At 44.2% G+C, this 22,929-nt stretch overlaps 1 long non-coding RNA gene across 2 annotated transcripts in view; it reads left to right on the forward strand.

Moving 5' to 3' along the window:
- The first annotated feature begins 15,694 nt into the window (after window positions 1-15,694).
- LOC112573742 overlaps window positions 15,695-22,929 on the forward strand; it is a 45,708-nt gene continuing 38,473 nt past the window's right edge. For both annotated transcript variants that reach the window (XR_003101275.1, XR_003101274.1), the window contains exon 1: window positions 15,695-16,806. This is a non-coding gene — a long non-coding RNA (uncharacterized LOC112573742). The remainder of the gene's footprint in view (window positions 16,807-22,929) is intronic.

Raw genomic sequence — 22,929 nt, forward strand, 5'->3', positions numbered from 1 at the left:
ATCCATTTATATTTTATTACCTCTCTTGCGTGAGATAAAGGTGGTGGGAGTTGTTCACTTCAGGGTGTGTGTATGTGAGAGAGAGAGAGCAGGAGAATTTGATCGAGGGAGCCAGTCAGAAAAAAAAAAAAATGGAAGAATTGTAGAAGAATTCGTCATCCATGGTTGGCAGTTGGGACACTTGATAATGTACCAGTAATTCTTGCATTCTTCACTTCTATGGGATCTTCTGAATGACAGTGCAGTTCAGTCCTGGATGTTGTTTACTCATGTCTTCTGCTATCTTCCCACTTTAATCTGTCTCAATTGCAACTGCTTCCTGCAGGATCGTCTCTGCATGATCGTCCTGATGATCATGAGATGTGGCCAACCAACTTCAGTTCCTCTTTCCCACCCACCTCTCCACCAACTTTCTTTTGTCCGGGTTCAAGTCTCACATCTGTGTGTAGAAAGGAGATGACTGGATTGGCTTGGATTTATAGCTGAGAGAAATGCCAGTCCAGATGTGTTTCAGTTTAACAAACGATGTTATTGCCAAGCGTTGTTCTTGCTTTCAGCCTTTGTCAGAGACAGTTGATATTTAATGTTGTCTCTATAAAGAAAAGAAGTTTAAGACTGCGTGGCTAGTAAACAAAGAGAGTGACAAAAAGGAAAAAAAAAAAAATCTCTGACACTCCACAAAATGACAGACCATTGTGTGCAATGAGTAAATGCATCGTCTGGACTTCGTGATGTAGGCTCGATCAATTTTCAGCGAGAGTGGCGACACCTGCGTGTTTTGGTATCAATCTCTCCACAGGAAGGCTTCATCTTTGATGGACATGCTAATTCATTCTCTTCTTCGAGGAACCTTAGCACACTGTGGTGATGCTCTTGCCAGGTAAATGCTGCTGATACAAGCGTGACTTGAGGATCGATTTTTATTCACTTTATTTTCGTAATTGACAGCCAACCGCTTTTCAGGGCTGAGAGCATCAGCATCTGCTGAGTAGGAAGCTGGGCTTTGCACGGTTAAACCTTTCGGTGTTGGTCACGATATACCACCTTCGAGTCTACAACTATAATTCAGCAGTTTGCTTCATCGTCCTGATGCTTACTTAAGACATAAAAACAAAAGTTGAAAGTTCAAAGGTCAGGTCCAGGCTGACGACGTGTTCCTCTCATCGTCTCTCTTGGCTTTCAGCATCAGACAGATGAAGAGTGCCACGAGAACACGGCGACAGGAGGTAGGTATTCAATATTGTTCACTTGACACGCGACTGCATGCCGATTTGTCTTCCCTTCACCAGTCTCTGACACTAAAGATTTGATGTCGAGCTCGTTAATCACGATGAAAAAGAAACAAAAACATTCACGGTAGCTCTTGACTAAAAGCGAGATAAATAAATAATACGGATTTTTAAAGTTAATGGAATAAGATGTTTGTAACAGTTGAAAGGTTTCTGTCTCTGCAAAACCGATTATTCAATTTAAGTTTTTTTATGCTATCAACAATTTTGAAAGTAATTTAATTTAGTAATTAAAGTTTCTTCTTTTTGCGGGAAAATCTTTGAAGCGTATGGACATTTTCTCTAAAACTTATTTGAATGTTTTTGTGAAACAATGGAACTGCGCCCGAGGTAAAGTAACATTGTGGGAATAGGTAATTTATGAGAATACCCAAATCATAAGAATACCAGACTGGTTCACTTTTTCTTAAAGGAGCTAATTAGTTATGCTACACGCTGTCAGGAAAGGACAATTATCTCCTAAAAATCGTCATTTTATCAAAAGGCGAGGGATGCGATAGAAAGAGCTTTTCTGTAGTTGAAAGCTAGAGTGAACTCGGTGGGTTTCCAACTTAACAATTTTAGGAATAGAGGTTTGTGTTGGCTCAGCTGAGTTTGTGAACGCATACTTCGCCTCCCATTCTACATATCCCACCAAAAGGACTAGAGGCAGAAGACTATAGACGAATAAATGCACATGAACTTCAAATATGATTAAATGTCTGCACTATCCAAGGGTATTCCGTTAAGGGTGATCAAAACCAAAAATGAAATGTTTTGGCTGTTCTCCACATAAACCACATAACGTAGATAACAAAACAGCACCAAAAGTCGAAACAATATTCTTGACTGAAAATGGAAGCTTCTGGATTATCTGAGACTCTGTTTAGGTTTCGTTGCACCATTCCAGGATTTTCTTTCTGTTTACAAAGATTACAGTGCAGTTTTTTTTTCAAGAAAATGTCTTTGGATCGATGCACACTTGCTGAGAGAGAAGTAGTAAGGACAGGGTGGTGTGGATGTGGTGTTGGACTAGGGATTGGGTGGTCAGGTGGTGAGACATTACTCACTGAGAGTGGTTGATGACAGTCGTCAGTGTGCGCATACACTAATACAGAGAAAGAAAGGTGGTGGGGTGAAGACACTGTACTTTTGTGATACTTTTGCTAAAAGCAAATCATGGTACTCAAAGGCATGTGGTCAGAACACACACACACACAGAGTCACTTTTTGTACCAGAGAGCGAGAAAGAGAAAAGAGAGACGATGTATTTGCCTCTGCTAATAGGTTGACCTACACTTAGTGGAAAAGTAAAAATAAACTAAGAAAGAAAATTGTTTAGATTGTACTGAAGCTTTCTGTGCTGTGATTCGAATTATCACGTACATTAAACAGAGAGTGCGTATAGAGGAAAGTAAAAGTTAGTAGGTCCTCTTTGATCCTCTTTGAAAAAATCAGACAGGTACGTGTCGCGTGTAAGCCACAAATGTTTGTAAAACATACTATCGTTTACATCTCGAAATTATTGCAGTAAAGGTAAAGGGAAACCGAGGATAGCAGACGATAAATTTTGAGATAAACACTTACCGCTCCCTTCATGTGTGTGTGGTTTTCTATTCCACGCAGTCACCTCCACTGTTCTAACAATAAGTGAAAGACGGTGGACTAAAGACGATGGACCGAAGATGGTATACAAAGAACGACAAACTAAGATTTGAGGCTAAAGTAGGCTGCTATAGTAATGTCCTGTCCTTAGTGAGTCTATACTATTAAGCATGTTCAAAACCGTACAATTTATTCTTTAGTGCAAAATCCTCAACCCGACTACAGACGGCACACCAAAGACTGGACACTTAGGACGGCACACTAGAACTTGGGGGAACGTTGGCCTCTAGCTAGTGTTCTTTACAGTCCCCAGTGAACTGTAGAGGCGTATACAAACGGTCAAAGTACGGTCAAACTCGTATAGTTTATTAGTATAAAATCTTGAGCTTCGACATTAACGCAGCCTAAATCCAGTTAGGTCAAAACACAACTAACCAGCCAACCACAATCTTAAAATGTCGCCAAAAGACTAGACTAGAGTAGACCAAAACAATAGTTTAATTAAATGGACCATACCCGCTATGAACGCAGTGACAAAATATTGGAGCAGGTACGTTCACTGGACAGAGTAAGAGCACACGTGCGCAGGCTGCCTCAAGGGAGGAGCATGTTGTCATTAATTGCCTTGCCTTGCACGTGCGATCGTTGGCGACCTCGCCGGGACGGTTCACCATGGTCTGGTACAGCAATCGCCTGCTCAGATCAGGCAGTCGTGCAGGAGTCGTGTGCACAGCCACCCTAAAGTCTAAGGCTTAGATGGCAGTCAGCTAAAATAACAAAATATTAATAGCTTAGTTGACTTGCTAGACCTTAGCATCCAGCTTCATGAATTCCTGGAGGAGGATCTGTTCAGGAGTCACACACCACATCATCACACTGTGTTGTGTTTGAACTGGTGTTATCTATCCCCCAAAATACCTCAGTTGTACATCCAAACCCTTCACTCTGACCATGAATGTAGCCACTTTCTAATCATAACTAACCCTCGACCCTAGCCCTTTTATCAAACTGTTATTGGATTTAGTCTCTTTTATGTAATTTAAGCAGATTTCAATATTCGATAAGGAATATCTTTTGTCCGTGTTTCGTTATTGCATCATGTATGTGCTTGACTGTATTTTGTCATGTGCTCAGGATGCCCTTAGCTCCATTTTTTTTTTGGGGGGGGAGGGGGGATCTTCATTTTACGAAAAATGTACAAAAATTCTGACGAATCAAAAGTTCGTGTTGCATCTCCCTCGCTTCGTCACTAAAGCTGCTAATTCACTGCTTGGGAAAACCGGGAGATAAGGTTGCCAAGGGATACCGGTGGGCAGTATGTTGTATTATTTTTTTTCAAATCCCAGAAGCAATTAGGGAAAGGCTGGGACCGAAAGAGCCCCAGTGGGGTTATTCCTTTCCTGAGCAACAATACCGACTTTGTCATGAGGTGTACACATAGAAATGGCAGGCCGCCCTTTAGAAAAATGTAACACTATTAGCTTTCTTGTCAAACTTTCCCGCAACCTAATATTACAAAATATTTTTAATTAGGCCAAGTGAGTGAGCATAAATATGTAGAAAGTACACTCACTCACTCGTTAAGTTTTCTGACTGCAGTTCACGTTTGTTAGAATGCTAGACTTTGCATTGTTTCATCTTCTTCATCGATCCAAAGCCTCTGATTATCAATATTTTACTCGTTTTCTGATATATCAGAATCAGTGCTTACTTTCTGGTAATCTTTTGCTCCATCCAAGTGTTCTCCAACCATTTATCACGAAGTCCTTCTCACTACCTGTAGCACTGGCGTTAGGAAGATGCTCGTCTTTGGGAAAGCGGCTAAGTCCATACTGACAGTGAATGAGGTTCACATCTTTGTCTCATCACTATCTTTTTTGAGATGGCGGCTGCCCCTCTTGTCACCTCCTCTCTCTAGTTCCTACGCCACTGATCATAAATGATTTGTTCAAGGGATTAGAGTTTCTGCTCTTTGATTCTTTGATGATCAATTTTAAAAGACCATAAGCCAACCGTTGAAATTCCCAACTGATATGCTATCTAAAAAGCTAGCAACATCATTTTATCAACTTAAGCCGTCACCAGTCAGAACCTGCTTTTCCAGTCGATGAATTTAAAAAAAAATATATAATTTACTGATCTCCGAGGACCTCTCTTGTCAAGAGCTTTATCATCACCTCCTAGACTTCAACGTATATGCTCAGTCCAGAAATATTACAATTAGCAGAGCTCTGCAGAATGAAATCCAATGGATATTTTTTAAAATAAGAAATTTCAACGCATGAAAGCTGTATGAATGATTATTATAATCATCTTCTACAAAAGGAAAAACACAGTTGTCGCCCACGTCCACAGTGTTTCGCGCCAACACCTAGGTGACGGCTAAAGGGCAAAGACGAGTAATAATCTCTCGGGAGTGTTGTCATAAAGCAACAACAACAAAAATGCAGTCACTGAAATGATTCTAGTGCTTGGCGCCATCACCAGCTTCATCTGTCTACACCCACGCTGACAAAGAAGACCACTCAGCCAGCAGACATCCTGCTAAAAATGGCGAAGGTCTTGCAGCAACGCATATTTATTGTATCAGTAATCATATTTATTTATGGAAGGGAAGTATGTCAGCGTTTTTTGGATCTTAATGGCTGCCTGGGTACCTGGAGGGAGAGCACTGGGATGTGTCGAATCGAAAGAACTCAAAACAAGACCACGTACATCACGTGCTGTATGATACTTTGTATGTGAGTGCTTGTCACCAACCCAGTGAGGATCGAATGCCCTAGTTTCGGATCTCGTCCCAAGCAAACTGTTTTTTTTTTTTTTTTTTGTTTCCTTTTCACGTGACACCTGTTTATAGTTGCAGCCTGCAAATGCCGAGTTTCCAGCTCAGCTTAAAGAAACCAATCGCCCCTCGCCATCCCTGTATGTGTGTAGGTGGGCAACACGTGCAGGGTTTAATCTTGCATTAAAATGTGTTTGCATTCATTTGTGTCTGTGTGGGTCAAGCCCTCGTTTTGTCTGTTTACAAGCTGTACACATTAATAATGCCAACAGCTAACAAGGTGGCAGCAAAATCGCATTCAATGATTTGATCGACTAATTCTGCCTTTGTTTGATCGCGAGAGATGCCTTGGAACCTCTTATTGCGCGTTTACACAAAGTAGATACACACACTTTGGGTTTGGTTGTTCGGAAATCGGCCTTCAGTGCAAAGGTTTGAAAAAAGTAGATCGTTTCCAACGCAGACAGAACCAGCCTAGCAAACACACAATAAACGATCTACTTTTTTTTTTCCAAACCTTTGCACCGAAGGCCGATTTCCGTGGCAGCTAGAAGGCGCTGAGAAAACAGATGTTGCATTTGTGAACCGCCAGCAACGGAGAGCAGCTTCGAACTTTGTTTTTGTCCATCGATCGGCTGAGTGGGCAAATAAACGCGGGTTGAAGTGGATGTTAAATGCACCGTCGCACGCAGAAGTGAGTAAATAAGTGTGTGCGTGCGCGCGAGAGTGAGTGTGTTTCAGTGTGTTTCTGTGTTTGTCTATCTACATATATATTTTGTCTATCTACATGGTACACGTGTTTGCCTGGGTCGCAACTGCCGCTCACCCTTTCAGTTGTTATTTTATCGTCAACGTTTGATCTGTCGTTTCATTGGAGCCAAGCGTATTCATGCGCGGCCTCGATGCACGACACAGGGAAACACTTGTTCTCCTAACTCCCTTTCTGACTGGACAGGTTGACAGCTCATGTTTGGCAACGAGGCCACGATGTTTCCAGTGAATGGTGATGTGGTGCCAGCCACTCTCTCGCTCTCCCATCTCTCTCCAATTCGGTTACCCCCCCTCTCTCTCTTCTTGGCATCTCTCTCTTTTTCTTTCTCACATGATATTCTCTGAAATTACATTGTAAACATTTGAGATGCGCAGAAAATACATCTCGCAACTTTCTTCAGCGTAGTATTTTTTCTCATTTGGAGCGATAGGGAGCATCTTAGAACTGAGAAAAAAAAAGCTAAGTCTGCTACGGAGCAACCCACGAACCAAGCATTGATTATTATCTTCCTGTAGATGAAAAGAACAGCCTTGACAAATTTGTTAAACATCAGTCAAACGATGAACTTATGCAAAGTCTTTCTCGGTGAAAACAAGGGATATGGGAGGAGAGCGGAAACAATAGACATTATATAACTTCTGCAACGAATAGGACAGTAGAAACTTCGTCCTTAATTAAATTTTCCAACCTACTCTGAATAATAAACGAATACTTGTAGAGAAAGTTATATAAACCCCTGCATTTGCAACAATCGAGCATTGTCGCCCTTTTCATCTAAACCATCATCAGTTAATGCAGCAGTTAATATTATGTTTTCCACACCTATCATCTGCTTTCCCCTACACCAGGAGAGCTCATTTTCCAATTTTTGTATACCTTCATCAATATTGCTAAACTCTCTACAATTCACCTTGAACCAAGCGCACCCTACAAACACCTGCTCGGGGTAGAATGGATGTCGAGCACAGGATGTCGGCCGGAACAAGCAGCAGCATCGATTCTCACGACTGCGATACGTCACCGTGTACATCGATACGAACGCTGCTGTTGTGTATCGCTAGCAACGGCGTTTATCGTTGCACACCCACTAAACGTCTCGAAGGTTTTGGCCGAGGAACCGATGACGTCAATCGATTGCCGTTTGAAAGGCGTGGGAACAGGAGCCGGACGCTCATGAATGAAGCGCGTGGCCTCCCAGAGCTCAGTGCGCGTGCTGTAACGGAGAGCTGGAATGGCAAAATAAAGCTGAGAGGAATGACAGCTCTTAGCGCTGATTATCTTGGGGCTATTTTTAGCATCTCCAGATTTCTGCGCGATGCTTGCATCGTTGCCCGAGATTCGTATCCGTACAACGGCCAAGGTAACATCTGGGGCTGACAGCTGGAGGAATTACTAGAAATTATCTATCGCCTTAAAAAGGTGTCATTTACTAAAAAAAAATTGTTCTGTACAATGTGAGATTTAAATGAAGGTATGAAAATATGAATTTATGCCATCTTCATCTACTTACATTTGCTGAAACTCTACGCACAAAAATGTGATATATGTCTCTAGATATTTATTAATCCACAAAACAAAAGAGAGACTAGGAGGGAGGGTAGACTTCTTCTTTTAATAAAGTTCCTCGCTGTATTATGTTTGTTTTCTATTTAATTTGTTAACTGTAATTGCTGTACTGACCCGCTTTTGCCCCTATTTTTGTACAATAAAGATAACAAAAATATCCTATTTCGTTTCTGGACATGTATACTCGTATTTCGTTCACGATGGATGTATTGCGTGCGTTTAAGTGCTAAAAACAAAAACATTTTCAACTCTTTATTGTAATCATGGTTGTGCAATATTGCGATTATATCCGAAATATAAAAAGTATGCCTTCAGGCCAGACCAGAAAGTGCTCGCGTGCATAAAACAATTTCTCTGTCAACCGACGATGCAAACGACGATAGTGCGTTTTGTAGGCGAGTACCCCGCATAAGGGAAACAATTCGTGCGAGAAGGGAGATAATGAGGCATATTTAGGCGACAGTGGGCTAATACCTTCACCCGCTAGTTGCGGCGTCGCCAGGGAAGTCACGTACGGTGGACGTGGGTGGCATGCAAAGTGCCTTCTACACAACACTCAACCGGAGGACACCCGGTGCCGTCAGAAACATCAGCTGCAAAAGCTGTTTTGGAACGTGTCCAAGATGTCAGCAGGATCGCCTGTATGTGTGATCGGTGTGTGTGTGAGAGTGCGTACGTATGTGAGAGAGAGAGAGGGTTGTCTTATAATCAACTAAAACTATATATTTCGAAAAGGGTTTGCACTCCAGATACTGTCCGGAGAAACCACCCGAGTACGGTCTGCTGCCGTCGGTCTGCTGTATGTAGTTGTCGGAGGTGAATGGCTCCAGGCTGCCATCGAGAGTTGGAGCTGTCCCCAGCAGATGAGGTGCCTTCTCTGTGGCCATCACTGTAATGGACCTCGATGAGGGCTGCTTATCGTGGCAATGGCTTGGCATCACAGAGAGAGAGAGCTGATGACGAGATGCGGCGACTGAGGGTTTGGTCTCCGCTGTGGCTCAGTGGGTATTTATTTCCCTACGCCGCTGTCGCTTGTCCCGGCCGAGTGTTACACGCTTCCGTCAAAACGAGCACAAATGTATCCTCGTCAAGCATGTCCCTGTCAATGATTTTGTAGGTAACGACACGCATTGTAGTTCATGGATCTATTATTAATTTTTTTTTATCAATTAGTGATGATTTCTTGAGTGAAAAAAGCAAAAACAAACAAACAAGTAGAATTTAAAATCTGCACGTCGCGCACGCAGGTACACGGACGCACGAAAGCACATACACATTAATTGAGAAAGTGATGCACAGATATTTAAAAACTCCAGAGTCGCAGGAACCTTGTATGGAGGTTCTTTTTAGTACCTAGCCATTCAACTCGCGCTTTATCATAGTTTATTTCACACCTGACATTCACGTCATACATTAAACGTTCATCTATTTCATGTTTACATGACATTTTGTATGTGACATTTAAGTAATGAAATTGGTTCCTGGTATAAATTGCTCGGGTTTTTCTTCTTTTAGAATACAGGAATCGGTTCATTGTTTTTTCATGTACTAAAAGATAGGCATTTAGGTAGTCAAAAAACCCATCGATGTTATTCAAAAACTTAAAATATTCACATACTAGTCCATCGCTTCCAGGGTTTTATTTAGCTAAATTTTCTCGAAACGCAGCTTGCATGACACGTGCTTCGTTATGTCACACGTCCGTCTGTCTCGTATAGTCAATTCGTCCTTAAGTATTTGATGGTCTTCCTCTCTTTGTTCTTTCGTCCTAAGCAAGTTTTACCTATAATTTACCTAAATAATGTTTTGAATAAAAATTTGTCTCGCATACTGCTTTTTAATATCAATAATTATTTATTTGCTAGCATCTTTATGATACATTATTTTTCCAGTATTGATAGGGTCTGTGTTTTAAGACATGATTTTTGAGTCCTAAAGTAAATACAGAGTGTTATGAAATCTTAAAAAATAATCAAGAGGACTTCGTTGATTGAATTAAATCCTCTCCAGGGGTAGCCTTCCTTATCTGGAAAATTTTCAAGCCATGTGTATACCAATCCAAAATTAATCATTGTTTCTCTTAGGTTTCAAATCACATTTCAGTTTTTCCCACAACAATCATCTTTATTTTTTCCCCTATTTTTACATGAACTGGAAAACTAATGGCATCCTACGGGATTGCTTCCTGCTGCCCTTTACATCTTGTACAGAAAACCGATGAGGTCGCCTCTGTGTGGGGAAATACGCTGTATCATCCTATTATTATTATTATTATTATTATTATTATTATTATTATTATTATTATTATTATTATTATTATTATTATTATTATTATTATTATTATTATTATTATTATTATTATTATGGTAAGAGAAATTCAAAGATTGATTAAAGTTTAGTCCAAGGAACAAGCAAAGTATTGTGATACTACCTACTTAATATGTCTCTATCCCTTCAATATTCAGGACTCTCTCCTCTCATTTCACCTCCAATCTTTCTGTGATTATAAGTATACACTCACGAACGAACAAGAAGATATAAAACAGGAAGGATAGAAGATAAATCAAAGAAGGACCAGAGGACAGAGGGGAAAGATATGCGTCCTGTGAGACAGTAGTGCTTTGTTGTAGAATACACACTGGAGGCGCGGGTCAAGCCAGGCCACAGCCAGGCCCCAAGTAGAATAAATCAGCAAGACTGGTCATTTCCACGAGGATTTTTTCCTGGCGTCCTTCCCAGAAATAAACTTCACCTCCGCGCGTGGAAGTGCCGCAGTCCTGCAGTATGTGGGTCAGTTGGTCGCAGTACCGGTACCGACATTGGTACCCGGAGCGCCCGGCTCTCTAGCTCCTTATTGATTTCTCTTGGCATCTATGTGTACTATCCAGGTCCTCCACCTACCCCCTGCCTTCCCTGTCCCTCCCCACCACGACAATACCACCACTACGACTACCCCTTCTCCCCCCACACCCGATCTCCTTCCCAGTCTAACCCTCAACGCAGTCTGGACGGTCAGAGAAGAGTACAATCACCATCACCGGTGTTTATCATGTGTTCATTTCTGTGGTCGTTGACGACAAGCTACAGCGACAGGAGCAGGCTACTCCGATGCCATGTTCTGACTCTGGAATTGTTTTAAGTAGCTCTTACAAAAAAGAAAGTGGGCAACTCGCCGGTGGAAACGGCTAATGCTACAAGCTGTGTTTGTTGGGTGGGCAGGGAGGAAGGAAGGGAGGGATGAAGGAGAGTCGGCGGCGCCGGCTGTAACCCACCTCTTTCCCACCCGCCTAACCTTTGTGGACGGAAGTGGCCAGCGACAGCTTGGGCAAAAGCTTTTTCTGACAGTTTCATGATCGACCATTTCTCGCCGTCAACCTCGTACAAGGTGCCAACATCCCCCACTACGTGCTATCTCTGTCATTGATTTTTGCGTGGTCAGTTCTCCTTTTTTTTGTGGGGTGCGAAGATGAGTCACTTCCGGTCGGCATTTGCGCCGCTGAAGGGATGCGGAATGTGGCAGTGGGCCAGGGACCGTCGCAGCCTCCGTAAGTATTACAACTCCCAGATCGATTGACCACTACACTAATCACAATTCCGGTCAGCACAATCCTTTCCTCCTCTTTTTTTTTTCCCTGCACTTACTCTTGTTCTGGTTTTAACCTTTGGGTTCATGACCTGACCTCCTTGACGACTTACAGTGTCACGCTCAAGCTTTTGCGCAGCTCTGCCGAGGACGTTGCTCTGGTCTTGGAGGTCGGTCTGGTGTTTTGCATGACTCTGCAGGTCGTGATTGTGTACGACACAAAAAAATAATCCCTTGACAGGAAATAATGAGAAAAACACAAAACGAAGAAACTGCTGGCATGACGCTGCAGTTCTTGGCGTCTGCGTGTCACAAGGTACTGACTTGAGTCGAGATTCGCATCCACCCAGGGGTTGCATCTTCAGCAGCGTGGTCCCCGCTCTGCCGCAGCCTCAGGTGTCCTGGAACTAGAAGAATGTCAATAGACCCAATCGATAGACCATGAATGCGCGCAGACGACAGGCGAGATGCAGGTCATGTGACGGAAAGAGCAGTGCATAAACAACTTACCGCCTTCTTAATTATGTATAAGGAGGAGAGGGGCGATGGAGGGGAGGTAACCTAGAAAATTTTGAGAGAGAGAGAGAGGGAAAGAGAGTTAACCTCGTCCATTTACTTTGCTCAGGAGGCTAATGGCTCGTTCCCCAGAGTTCTAAGGGGGAAAAAAATAAAGATGAAATGGCGGAAAGGCTTAACAGCGCTGCATTAGACGATGAACACGGTTAAGATAGTTTAGCTGTCCGTTTACAATGCGGCGTGTTGGGATTCAGACCCACACAAGATGAACAGCCTTTTTAGCTCACTTTACATGTCATGGTGGAAGCACTAATATCCCCTATTGAAGGTCTTGAAGAAAGTGGGTCTTCTTGCAAAGGTTAATGATGAGCTTTGAAGCACAATAACAATTTACCAAGAAAACTTTAAGAAATTCGTATATTGCACTTTAAGCCACTTTTAACTTATAAGAAAAAGACTCCTTCCACCCAAAAATCATTACATATCCACTATTTTCAACAAACTCTCCTGTCCCCTAATTGGAAACAAACATTGTATTTATTTTATCTGTCAGCTCTTATGTCCCCATGAGTTTCTGCTTCTCCGCCATCACGACCTCTGTCACCGGATCTGCCAGTGCTTCCCATCATCACTTATCGTCGTACACCCAGGAGGAGAGGTCGTGGAAGTAGCTTGGAACGATGATTGAAGAAGCTTCATCTTCCACGATCGCTGCCTGAATCTGCCTGCCATCGAGGTCCAGCGGCCGCCTGCCGCTTCCACGTGTGATGATGCCGTCTCTGTGAATCCTGTCGACCAGGTCGATCTACTTGCTGCCACTTCTGGGGATGGGGTCATCTCTGAAACCTGGTTCCGTGAGGGTGATGACCCCAAGTGCACGGAAAACGCACCCAAGCCGGCATCCTATCTTTTCCTCGCCGATCACGATCGGGTATGGGGAACCCGATAGCCCAGTGGTTTGACTGCAGGATTCCGAACTTGTTGGTTCAATGCCCTATCATCGCAGAAAACTTCCTGTCAGTCGATTCAACTGGCGTGAATGGGTAACTGACTCTATTGAGGCTTGGAGGAGGTCAGGCAGTGAGGGAGAGGAGATGGGCACCGCCCTCACGTAAATTTGGCCCCAAAAAAGTGAGGTCTCTAACACCTCACTTCCAACAACCTGAACCTTTACCTTACCTTTGATCTAGTATAAGGTGACCAGACGTTTCGGGGGCGAAAGCGGGACACGTGCCGATGATGGTGTCGTCACCGTCAAAGAACGCCGAAAAAAGTGATTTTTAAAGACAACCGGGACATTTGATGGACTTGCCAGAAAGCCAGAAAGCGGGACATTGGGCGTTCCGCCCGATGAGCAGGCGGGACACGAGGTCAAAAGCGGGACTGTCCCGCCTAAAGCAGGACGTCTGGTCACCTTATCTAGTAGGAATGCTGTTACTTAGAGTGGCCTCTGTATCTATCTCCCATTCAGTTATAACGGTTCGCTAAATGCAGCTTTGACAGGAATATTTTTTTCTGTGTGTGTGTGTGTGTGTATGTGTGTGTGTTAGTTTAATCAGACATGTCTATGTTACACGTGACATCAGGACCTGGACACTTTTCTGTACTCAATGATGTTCGTAGGTGTGTATCTCAAGAACAAAAGGATAGTATTCGTTCAGTGTGATTTAGGGGGAATAGTATCTTAAATTGAGTTTGACCGTTCAGTAGAGAAGAAGACTGCACTCTACTCGTCCTCTAACTCTATTACTCGCCGTGTATCCTTGTTACTCGCTTACAAAACACATTTTGTATCTTGGACTGACGATTAAAGCTTCCATTAACAGAAGAGCGCATTAAATGTCAGTCGGGGAGACGGACGTCGAGGACTCGCTTCTCCGAGCTCTCCATTTAATGCAGGATGTCAGCGGTTCTTAAATCTCTTATCTCTGTCTTCTCAGTCGCAGGAAATACCGAAGTAAAGCGACAGCAAATGACCTTGCAACAGGTCACCACATGCTCGAACTGTCACTGGATAGAAGTTCTCTGTAAAACACACTCAGCTGGCATTTTTTCTGTGTTTTTTTTTTTTTTTAAGGGTTAGCGATGCATGTCAGGTTTTACTAAGTCTGAACTTAACGCTCGCCGCTCTTCGACACGTGATTGGTGCCCATCAGAATTTTTTGTTATTTCCATACCTTGTACACATGACTTTTTTCTGCAGCTTTACAAATTAACTGTAGAATATAGTACTCCATACCCTATACCCGATGTGACTGTCCCTACCCGACTAGCAAGCGTAAATTATTCCTTACAGTACAGTTGTTGAACGGAATCATTCTCTTCCTTGCCCAGCAGGTCTTTGATGTTGGTAACCTCTGACAACCAAACAAAACAGGAAAATAAACAATGCACAACACAAACTCCAAAACAAAGGGGGTAAACCGGGAACATGTTTTTTTGCTGTAGAAAAAAAAAATTTGTTTGAACTTAGGTGTTTGACACTCGCCTGGTCTCACATTTAAGAGAGAGAGGTGGTAGTGTGATGAGAGAGAGAGGTAGTAGTGTGATGAGAGAGAGAGGTAGTAGTGTGATGAGAGAGAGAGAGGTAGTAGTGTGATGAGAGAGAGAGGTAGTAGTGTGATGAGAGAGAGAGAGGTAGTAGTGTGATGAGAGAGAGAGAGGTAGTAGTGTGATGAGAGAGAGAGAGGTAGTAGTGTGATGAGAGAGAGAGAGGTAGTAGTGTGATGAGAGAGAGAGGTAGTAGTGTGATGAGAGAGAGAGGTAGTAGTGTGATGAGAGAGAGAGGTAGTAGTGTGATGAGAGAGAGAGGTAGTAGTGTGATGAGAGAGAGAGGTAGTAGTGTGATGAGAGAGAGAGGTAGAAGTGTGATCAATATCTAGGACTGGGTGAAGTTAAGTGGAATTCCTGTGATGCGGGTGGATATTGTGTCTTGTAATGGCAGACAGCTGTGCCAATCTGTGGGAAGGAAAAGAGGGAAGGATGTGTGTGTGTGGGAGTTTACGAATATGAGGGTCGGGATGAAGGAACACGGTTCTAAAGCTGTTTATGCGACTGCAGCTGTATACATGACGAGGAGAGGAAGACTGTCGAGTCATTAAAAGCCGATTATTGAGGAATCGTACACTTTCTTGTTGGCTAGAGTCCATCTGCGCGGGAATACAATTGTTTACATGTCCACACACACACAGATACACGCGGGCACACGAAGAGGTGAAGGAGAGTTCACACACACACAATGCACAAACGTACATATATATACGCACACACACACACCAACAGTTGTATCTACTGTCAGTACACATTTAGGCGACAGTTTTAAACTGAAAACACTTACAGACGCGCTCAAACGCATTCATTCCCACGTTTGGGGGATAATTCTCGCAGCAGCACGCACTCACGCACACAACGCTCGCTCACGCCGTCGCCCACGCCAACACACGCGTGCTCGCAGTCACGCGCCCACGCACCAAACAACAAGCAGCGCTTTCCATCCCCTCTCCTCCTAACCCCGCTCCTCCCGTCCATCCGCCACCATCATCCCCCCCAGATAAAGTGGGCCTCCTAGTCCGAACTACAAGTTTCGCAACACCCCGCGTGATCAGCTCCGCTTCAAGTATCAGCGTGTTTCCAACGCTTCGAGACCCACGAGCCCCGCGCAGCCGGAGTCAGACCCCGCGCACGGCTCCACCAAGTGTTGATGTTGTTGGATAGCAACACGCCATGGTAACTGTCCGCAACCGCCGTCACCATCGCTATCCCGCCGTCTTGAAGGAGGCTCGAGGCGTAAAGGAGAGAGAGAGCGCGGGAGAGGAGAAAGGAAGATGTCGGCAGGCAGAACCAATACTCAAAGCTCGCGTCTCTTCCTTTGCTGCCAGTAAACCAACTTTAAAAAATACATTCGATACCGGAGTTAATTTCGCCTCCCGATCCCCCCCCCCCACCACCTCTACCCAGCCCACCCTTTGCCGGGTCGATTGAAGGCGTAGGCCAGCGAAGCGTTGCTGTTCAAATCCTGAACCTGGCTGTCGCTCCAGCATTCAGGGTGGGGACTGATACAGGGTGGAGGAGAGTGGCTTGATGGACCAAGCTAGTGTTCGGACAGCATTGTTTACACCACAAAGGATTTAAAAACAAATTTCGATTTCTGTATCGTCGTCGTCGTTGTCGTGTCAACAGTTTTGGGTTGGAGCGGGATGCGCCAGCCTGTACCTGAAACTATCAAGAAAGTGTCCCGCGCGCAGGATGACGCAAGCAGCGCGTGTCAACATGGCGGCGGCGGCGGAGTGGGGGTGGTGCCTGACAGGCGATATTTCACCGGGTGGTGGTACCTTCTATGATGTTGGTATCCAGTGTACAGCAAACTGCCGCCTGATGAAAATAGTGGCGTTTTCATAGCCGTCGTGGCTGTCGTGCGTTTAAACTGGAGGTTGCGTGAGTCATGCGGCAGTTTTTAGCCTTGACGTAACTGCCGCGGCAGGATAAGGTTTGGGGGTTGGGACGATGGGGGGAGAGCCAACTGTTACGGATGTTTCTCCTGGTGGCAGCGGTACCGCAGACTGGTACGCGGAGGTTTGATCATCAGTAGATGACGTGGCGGCGACGCGACGCGACACGCGGCGTGGAGGCGACGCAGCATGGTGGCAGAGTGAGGCGCGGGAGGAGCGGGACTTTCAGTTACCAGTGGGTGGATGGATGGAAATACACTGACACGGTAAGTGCGGAGTTTACCCCCTATCCCCCATCTCTTTCACTCACTTGGACACGTGTATTTTTCTTATCATTTGTATTAGTTTGCGAGAGTTTACCTAGTGCGACTGTTTTTCCATCTCAAATTCCTCCATAGTCACCTTACTTTGCAGCGATGGTACCTGAACAGAAAAGAAGGAGGAATCAAAAATTTATGTCAGACATACATTCTTGTTCGCTCGCATGTCCAACAATAATTCTATCATGAATCATCGTTGATTCATCGTGTTATATTCATGCTCTTTGGTCATAACCTATTCCTCTCTATATATACCTCCACCTCTCTCCCACACCTGTCTCTCTGCATCTCTTTCTGCGTTATTGCTTATGATTCGAGTTTCCTCAAAGCTGGCATTAATGTTCAGTCGTGCCAGTTAATGACAGGTGAAAATCCACAAAATTCGTCCTCTCAATGCCCATCCCGCCTGTTTGTCTCAAGAAACCTCTCTTGTCCTTCGCTCTTATTTCGTTCCTTTCTTCCACAGGATTTTGCGCATTTGACTTTGCCGGTGCAGGTGTGCTTAGTCTGGCGAGGTTCTCCGTCTTACCCTTCCCTTCAGCCCGCTGCTTTCTTCGTAGTTTCCCAGCTCAACTTCTCCTTTCGTTAATTCTTTATGGCGTCGTTTAAAGTCTGCTGCCCACTCATCCTCGCTGTGAACAGCGCAGTTTCTGGTGTAGTTGATTTTTAGTGTTTTATGTGTTGGTTCTCCCACCCACCCCATGGGCTGTGTCTTGTAACGGTCTCTCTCTCACACACACACATGCGCACAAACGCACGCTCCCAACAATTCTTCTGCTATCACACAGACAGCCACATAACAACAAACATACAATACTTCATTATTGTCATGCGAAAAGTTCGTAGTCGATAATGTGAGCGCTCGCTTATTGTCGTTGGCACATTTTAAGGCTGTTGGCGACTGGTACACCTGTACAAGCCGAGGGCGTGCCACACAGGTAACTGCGTAGGTATCGGGAAATCCAGCAGACAAGGTGAAGGCCTTCCTCTGACCCTTTTTGTTTAGGTCACAAGGGATGAGGGTGAGGGGAGATGAGCTAGAGACCATACCATTCTCGATGTAAGCCATATATTCCACCCGCTGGCCTGGTCTTCATGGAAGTGACGGCAGATCTTTCTAGAAGCTGGTTTTTCGTCAGGGGAAGTGTTTTCGCGATGGCTCTTCCGGTCGGCTTTTGTTTTGATTGGATACTCCCCGCTTGGTTCGTATTAATTTCAGTTGTTTACATCGACATGCAGGTGTTGTCTTTTCAGTTAATTACACAAGAAATTAAGCGTGTTCTCATTACAGTTGTTTGTATTTGTGGGACTGGGCGGAAAGTTTTCTCGGAAGTCGACGCAACGAACACACAGTCCTACAGTGGCGCCGTCTAGGTGAGACGTTGAAGGTAGGGAGATAACTAACAGGTGATTATCTTGCGTGGAGTCCTCAGTCACAGCCCCTCCAAGGATGCAGTGTGGAAGAAATAAAACAGATCCGTCATTTCCAAAAGGGTGGAAAGACAATGTGAATGAAAGTGGACAGGCAGTGTAGTGCCACCGACACTGTAATGTCTTCTACAAAACTACTTTCATCTCTACGGAATAAGACCACAGTCACAAACATTTGTCCTAGTGTCGCTTAAGTATACCTTTAGTACCCACTTACAGTCACTCGTCACATAGGTAACGACTGGGGCCGTATTCATGAACCAAAGGCAAGTCATTGCCTGGGTGAAGCAATGCAGACAGCTTGTCTCTGTGGTTATAAAGTGGTGTCTAGACCCTGGGACCTGAACCAGTGACCAAGATCCCCTGAGTTAAGTAACTTAAAACATCCGAGAGATCAGGACACTACTTCGTATCTACAGAGGCGACCTTTTCCCTTGATTTTCTTCTTTTCCCACGAGTAGCAGTTGACCCTCCCTTTACGAATACAGCCCATGCATATTGCAAAAGCTAGTTGGGGTCGATCTTATTTCTGTCAAATTAACAGGAAAGCTGAAGGAAAAGACTTAGGGAGACTTCGTTCAGAGACGGAGGCAGTTGAACAGACATTACGAAGTCGCAGGCAACAACTTGCCCCCAATCATCCAACATAATAAACAGTAAAAAAAAAATGTTAGCTAGTATTTATTACAAAGAGAAATCAATTGTTTTAAAGTTAGTTAAGGTGCTTATCTAAGAAGGAAATTTAAGTAAACCTGAACTTTTACGAAGTCTGAAACTTTAATCGCTCAGGAAAAAAGAAAGAAGACTTCGTACACTCGGGCCAGTTGACAGTGCTTTGACCTTCCCGGGGATCTTGTGTCCACAAACTTGTATGACTGGACTGCTGGCAGACGATTGTTTTTTCCCAGTTTACTACTAAAGCGAGGCAGGTGTGTACAATGCTTCCGGTTTAGTCATATTCATTGTTTAGGCTCACCGAGACCAACAGCGGAGAACTTCGCAAGAGGCTAAGCGTTGGTCTCGGCAGACAGACAGCAGTCCACCTGTACATACGTGCAGGGCCGTGCTTAGGGGCAGCGACGAGGCATGCCTAGGGCCCGCGCTTCAAGGTTTTGATTGTAACCTATTGACGAACGTTACAAATAAATTAATCGTAGGCTTATGTTGTAATGTGTATGCACAATGATAAAAGACGAGATATCCCTGAGGAAAATGACTTTAGATCCCAACTAAAACCGTGTGATCGTGGCGTGAGGGCCCCGCACATGCCCTTTGCCTCGGGCCCCGCGGGGGCTAAGAACGGGCCTGCATACGTGGTGTGTCCGAATCAACCAGACCCCGTTGTTTGATCAAGGTGGTGAAAATCATAGTGAAGTTTGTTCAGAGCGGCGGAAATTACAGAAAGGGTCAGCCGCTTGTTGAAAGTTGAAAGTTAACTGACCATACTAGTCAGTAGTTATGGGTCAGTTAGCCATCAAGTAAGCGCCTATCTGTCAGTTAAGCATTCGGTGGTCAACTAATCGCTTAGAGATATTGTGCTGCTGACCCCAGATGAGCAGCTGCTATACCTCCTCTCGTTACGAAATCAGACGAGAGACGCAAGTGGGGTGGAGTAGTGATCTGAATATTGCACCTTCAGGAAGAATTGTAAACTTCTGCTGAAGGTGGATCCAGCTGCAAACAAAGGGTGGGGGCGGGTGGTGCAGATCCTTACTCTGCGAGGCGCTGCCAACGATCCACCCGACATCAACGATCGATTGGACACCCGCTGACCTGCGCTCACTAGCCACACAGGGTCACCGCGCACGCGCTCTCGTGCCGCTCACTGGATGCCGACAGTTTGATTGGCGTGATAAGGGCCCACGTCTCCTTTGGCGACATTTGACGGCCTGAGATGAGAGAGTTGTTTGCTTGAAGTCATCAGGCAGGGACCAATTCGACAACACTAAATAGACCCCAAAAAAAAACCCAAAACAAAACAAAAAACAAAACAAAACAGCCAAACAAACAACTGAAAAAGAATCAACAAAACCAAAAGCAAACAAAAACAAACCAGCGTCTTTTTATAGGAATGTTCCTACCTGTCAAGGTGTAACAAGATGTGATAAAGCTAAAGAAAAAATTTTGGTTCATATTAACTATGTTCTGACAGTATTTGCAGAGTATTTTTGTAATAAGTTCCTTTTTTTTCAACTGTTGAAGACTTTATCAGTAGTCGGCAGCGAGGGGTGAGAGAGAGAAAGAAAGAGAACTCGAACTGTTTATTAACATCTGGCCATTACTGCCAATATCACAAAGTGAGCATCGTTTCCCTCCATTCAAGTTCTTGCGAATGCTGATGTCCCTGACTCCCAATCGAAAAGGAACTAAGGCATCCCTTAAACATTTTACATTTACATGTTCAGAATACAGTTCTGATGTGGACATTTTTATAGACACTACACAAATAGAAACAAAGAAGGAAGGCGAGAGAGTAAACGAAGAAGGCACTGTTGTTCTGGAATCGCATCTTTACAAAAGGATTCAATCCATTCTATAGCATCATTAGCTAAGAAAGGAATGCTCGTTCTCTCATCTCAACAAACGTGTTCAATCCATCTAGCACAGAGAGGAACACTAGATAAGATAGAACGGTCTTTCTTGATTGGCAGAGTACTTGAATAAATGCCAACAAGAGAAAACAACGGACATTTGCAACAGCAGAGGAAAAGTGCATTAATGAGGCAACAGCCCCTATCGTCATGAAATGTTAATAATGGAGCTCAGTGCCACTTTGATGGACCTTCTACACCCTGGTGTGGGCGCCATGACAACTAAAAATCGGAAAAATAGGTTTAGGAAAAGAGATGTGAATGATATTAGAAAGTTATGGTTAGAGATGTTGGAGATATATAACAACTCTTCATCTTCCCCCAAATCAAACATTAACCATATCCTGTCCACGGTTTTCGGTTTCTTGGTATGACGAGCTCTCCCGAAGTAAAATTGTACCTGGAACTGATTCATGTGAAACTTTGACAGAGTCAACAAAAACAACAACAACAACAACAACAACAACAAGGAAGTAGTTTAAGGGAGTATATACTCTGATGAGCTGGAAAGTGATGGAAAATGAAACATTTTTTTCCTGGCCGGCTGATGTGTGTCTATAATCTCCACCCAGGTAGTATTTATGTCTCCTGTTTATCCACAGTTCTTTCAGGAGCTTATTACCGCTTCATTGTCGGGTGTACAAGGTGCGCAGTGCTTGTAACGGGTGTTCAATCATGTCCGCAGCTCAAACTGCGACTCACCCACTCGGGTAAATGCGAACAAACGAGACAAAGCTGGAACGTTCTATACTAATTATTAGAATATTTTTTTTAAAGGATTTATTTATAGACACTTGCGATTTAAATAGCGAATGATAATGCCTTGACACGGTGGCTATCAGGCGGTGAGGTCAGGTGATCAGGATCGTGCGTTATTTCGGGATGCGTGTGACCTGTGACTGGGCGGAGGTGAGTGGCGTTGCGGGCAAAGATGCACTTGTGTATGAGGTCATAGCATAGCTCAGGCGTTAGCAGTTTCTCACCTGTCACTTCGAGTGTACCTTCCTTATTCTTTGCGTGCTGTTACGTGTTTGCTTGGGATCGAATGATATTATCGTTTCTTGTTTGACGAGAGTGGTTTGAGCAACAGGGTTGTTGTAGTCGTTGTTTTGAGTGGTGATGCTTATGTGGCTTTATATTATTGATGAATTATAGCGGAATGCAATTTCCTAACAGATAAATAATTTATTGTCATTGTAGCTTTCGGTGGACTATAAAAGCGTGCAGGAGAAAAGAAGAAGCACATTTAATGTCAGCAGCGGATTTCTTCAAACAACACCTACCGTTTGCACAAATATATATATCATCTCCTCACCTCTCTCCATCTTCCAACCACAGCACACACAGATACGAAGTAATTAAGGTCGGTTGTGGGGAGACGAATTGTTCGAGCTCATATAAATATTTAACGGCATGGTAGCAGCAAAAACAACAGTTTGTCTTCACCTACTCTCACCTTCATAATACTGTCGAATTTTCTACTTTAGTCATTTATCCTGCAATCCACGCACTCCTGGTACTTGTGGCTACCATTGTATTTATTATTTATTTCAACACAGCCGTCACACCGCATGTCACAACACCCAGACGTTAAACGATTCGTCAACGAGCGGTCAGAGGATCCTGGGAGCAAACCCGGGCTTAAACTTGAGAACGAGTTCTTTCCGAGGTTGAACACGGATGTTGCGATAAGCAGGAGCAAATTAGGATGGGGAATTGATGTCAAGTGTGTGTGTGTGGGGAAGGGACTGGTGGTGGCTGTGTGATGGTGGTGCGATCACGTGACGTGACGTCAGTACGGCGCGTGTAGCATTATCGCGGCGCATTATCACTTGGCTCCATACGTCACAGTGCGCGCCAACACCTTTCGCTGACTCATTGTCGATTTGTGCACACATGCGCACTAACGTCTCACGTGATGAGTAGGAATCGGTTTGTGAAGTGCTGCACGCCTGCGTACACACACACGCACGCACACGCACGGACACACTGAGAGCTATACTAGATACTCGTGTACGTAGGGAAGTAAGTACAATCGTTCCCTTGA

This window comes from Pomacea canaliculata, linkage group LG1 (genome assembly GCF_003073045.1).
Source record: "Pomacea canaliculata isolate SZHN2017 linkage group LG1, ASM307304v1, whole genome shotgun sequence".
NCBI classification, from domain to species: domain Eukaryota; kingdom Metazoa; phylum Mollusca; class Gastropoda; order Architaenioglossa; family Ampullariidae; genus Pomacea; species Pomacea canaliculata.